At 44.1% G+C, this 3,996-nt stretch overlaps 1 pseudogene; it reads left to right on the forward strand.

Annotated features, from left to right (window-relative positions):
- The first annotated feature begins 758 nt into the window (after nucleotides 1–758).
- On the forward strand, nucleotides 759–3,039 carry LOC109572068 (armadillo repeat-containing X-linked protein 2-like; annotated as a pseudogene).
- Nucleotides 3,040–3,996: the final 957 nt, after the last annotated feature.

Consider the following 3,996-nt stretch of genomic DNA (forward strand, 5'->3'; position numbering starts at 1 on the left):
AATGATGCTGACACAAGTCAGGAGAGTCTGGCCTGAGGGCACCAGTGAAGGGATAGCTGCAGGGGTCAGGCAAACAGTGATGCAGACCTGCAAGGCAATAAGGATGAGAAAGAGAAAAGGCCCTTCCTGGACATCCTCTACGCTCAAGGCCAGGAGCTCCAAGCTTTAGAGACCCTCAGGAGAATGGGGTCCTACCTTCCTAGAACTTGGAGCCTACTTGGAGACTCAAGAGATGAGTCTTACCAAAGAATAGATTTAATACTAATAAATCATTCAAAAAACAACCTAAATGGTCATCAGTGGGCAAATGGATAAAAAAAAAAAGTAGTAGATACACAGGGTTTCCCTGGTGGCTCAGATGGTAAAGAATCTGCCTGAAATGTGGGAGATCCAGGTTCAGTCCCTGGGTTGAGAAGATCCCCTGGAGAAGGGAATGGCTTCCCACTTCAGTATTCCTGCCTGGAGAATTCCATGGACATAGGAGACACATACACAAAGAAAACGTGTGTATAGCTCCTCTGGGTACCAACTCTATTGCGCTGTGCACTGCCGTGCGTTTAACCCAGGCTTGGAGGAGGAGGAGAAAATCCCCCCAGATCCGGGCAGGTTTCTCTGCCTTTTGGGCCCTGCACAACTGTTAGCCTGGTGGAAAAGCGCAAATTGCTCCTGCTTTCCCAGCAGGTTGGTCCTGCTTTTTCTTGCAGCCTCAGCAGAATTTTGAGCTTGAGCTGAAGCGTTTCACTTGGATGTGCACGCACCCCACTTGGGCACGTCTGGATCAGAGAATTAATTCCAGCTGCATCATGAGCAGTGTTTGGGGTGCTGGCTGCATAGCTGCTGGGATAGTCATCAGGGCCAGTGCCTGGTACTGTGTCTACAAATATGCCAGGGGATGAAACCATATGATGAAGAAGAGACTGGCTAAACCCAAAACCAGGGCTGTGGCCGAGACTGGAGCCAGGGCTAGAGCTGGACTAAGGGCTGGATTCACAATTGACCTTGGGCCAGGATTCAGTCCTCCAACCCCAGTCCGCACTGGGGCAGAGGAAAGGGCTCAGGATGAATCCTCTGCTCTGGACACTGCTGGAGTTGAAGCAGTGGTCCCAGCTGCATCCAGTGCCGAGACCCAGAGCGGGGCAGGAAATAAGGGCCAGGAGACAGAAGGGGCTTGGGTGGGGCTTAAAGCTGAATCAGTAGCCACAATGTCTTTTGCAGTGGCACCACCTCTCTGGGAGGCAAAGGCTCCCTCAGCTGCGAAGGCTCCCGCAATGGTTGGGGCTCCTAAATTAGCAGAAGCCCCTGGCACAGCGGAGGCTCCCAGGGCACCAGTGGTGCCTCATGTGGTGCCCATTCCTACTGAGGCATCACAACCTACAGAGCCAGTGGAGGCTTCCATACCAGCAATGCCTACTGGGACAGCAGCGACTTTAGGGGTAGTAGCGCCTTCTGGGACTGCAGAGGCTCCTGGGCCTTCAGGGTCCTCTAGAACAGTGGTAGCCACTAAGAAAGCAACCCCCGGGGTTCATACTGGGGCTATACCTAAGGCCGGGTCAGCTACTGGAGCTGTACCCAAAAGTGGAGCTAAGGGTGTAACCAGGTCCCGGACTGGAGGCAAGGGCAAAGGCAAGAAAAATAAGGTTGAAGTAGATGAACTGGGGCTGGGCTTCCGGCCCAGAGATGGGGCTGCAGCAGCCGCGGCAGCGTCTGCTAATGGGGGCCAGGCTTGCCTGGCAGAGGTTCCTGATTCTGAGGAAGGAGAGTCTGGATGGACAGACACAGAATCGGAATCAGACTCTGAGCCTGAGACCCAGCAGAAAGGGAAAGGGAGGAGACCTGTTCCCATGCAGAAGCGCCCCTTTCCTTATGAAATTGATGAGATTCTGGGTGTCCGAGATCTCAGGAAAGTCCTTGCTTTGCTTCAGAAGTCGGATGATCCTTTCATCCAACAGGTAGCTTTGCTCACTCTGAGCAATAATGCCGATTATTCATGCAACCAAGACACAATTCGCAAGTTGGGAGGCCTCCCAATTATTGCCAACATGATCAACAAAACTGACCCTCACATTAAGGAAAAAGCCTTAATGGCCATGAATAACCTGAGTGAGAATTATGAAAATCAGGGCCGGTTTCAGGTATACATGAATAAAGTGATGGATGACATCATGGCCTCTAACCTGAACTCAGCAGTACAGGTAGTTGGATTAAAATTTTTAACAAACATGACTATTACTAATGACTACCAGCACCTGCTTGTCAATTCTATTGCAAATTTTTCCGTTTGTTACCTCAGAGAGGTGGAAAAATCAAGGTTGAGATTTTGAAAATACTGTAGAATTTTGCTGAAAATCCAGATATGTTAAAAAAAAACTACTCAGTAGCCAAGTGCCATCATCATTTAGTTCCCTCTACAATTCTTATGTGGAATCAGAAATTCTTATTAATGCCCTGACTCTATTTGAGATCATCTATGACAATCTCAGGGCAGAAGTATTCAACTACAGAGAATTCAATAAAGGCTCCCATTTTCACTTATGTACTGCATCTGGAGTGTGCGTTAAGAAAATTCGAGCCTTAGCAGATCACGATGACCTCTTGGTGAAAGTGAAAGTTGTAAAACTAGTAGACAAATTTTGATTGTCTGTGCTCTTGAAAACTTGAAGAAATGTCTGGTTTTGCAGTCTGGGAGCAATGAAAATTGAAAGTTACTGCTTTTCACCCTCTCATATAGTAAAGGGATCCTTTCAGCTGCCAGTTTTGAATAATGTATCAATCAGAGTGATGTTATCTGCGACTATCTCCAGTTTTAAGCTGAACCATTTTATGAATACCAAATAAATAGTCCTCTTGTCCCGAAAACACATTTGTGACTTTAATCGTGCTGCTTGAATAGGAATATTTTTACTGATTCCTCTGTGTGAATTGATAGTGAACCTGTCCATCATGAATAGCCTATACTTCTATCATCTGTTTTGACTTGAATTTATTCACCAAAGACTTCATTTGTGTATCATTAATAAAATTGTATGTTTCAATTGAAAAAAAAAAGAAAACGTGTGTATAATATATATATATATACATACACACATGCACACACATATATATACACACACATTTCTTTCCCTTTGCAAAGCAGGAAATCTTGCCATTTGCTACCACATGCATGAACTTGCTAAGTAAAGTAAGTCAGATACATAAGAATATACTTATTGGGAAATCTAAAACAGTCATATTTGTGGGAGTAGAAAGCAGAACGGTGGTTACCAGGGGCTATGGGATGTGGGGGATCAGGGAGATGCTGGTCAAAAGGTACGTCCTTTCATTTATGCAGGGTGAAGAATTCCTGAAGTTCTCCTGCACAGCATAGTGCCTATACCTAATACTGTATTGTATGCTTACTTTAAAAAGTTTAAGAGCGTAGATCTTATGTTTCATGCTCACATTAAAAGGGGAAAAAGAGGGAAGGAGGAAACTTCTAGAGTTAATGAATAAGTTCAGAGTATTATGTATGGTGATGGTTTCATGGGTGTATACTTATCTTCAAACTCATTAAAACATATACATTATTTTTTTTCTTTTGCATATTTTTTCATCAGAACCCATTATAAAATATACATGTCTCTCCAAAGGCTACTTTTGCCATCCAGCTGGACTTTTTCCTTATTTTCACTTTGTTCAATATTTTTTCACTGAATTACAATAAAAATATAATTTACCTCTAATTTAAAAAATAAATCAGGAAAGAGTGAGGAGATATTAGGAGTACTCTTTATTTCTTTTTGGTTTCTTAACACAAAACAGCTTTTTTTATATAAATCAATCATACCTCAATACACACATGCACAAATGAAGAAATCAATAAAAATATGGAATTCCCTGGCATTTCAGTGGTTGAAACTCCACACTTTCACTGCAGGGGGCCCGGGTTCGATCCCTGGTCAGGGAACAAAGACCCCACATGCTGTGGCCAAATAAATAAACATGAACAAAACTTTAAAA

Source organism: Bos indicus, chromosome 18 (genome assembly GCF_029378745.1).
Source record: "Bos indicus isolate NIAB-ARS_2022 breed Sahiwal x Tharparkar chromosome 18, NIAB-ARS_B.indTharparkar_mat_pri_1.0, whole genome shotgun sequence".
Taxonomy (NCBI): Eukaryota; Metazoa; Chordata; class Mammalia; order Artiodactyla; family Bovidae; genus Bos; species Bos indicus.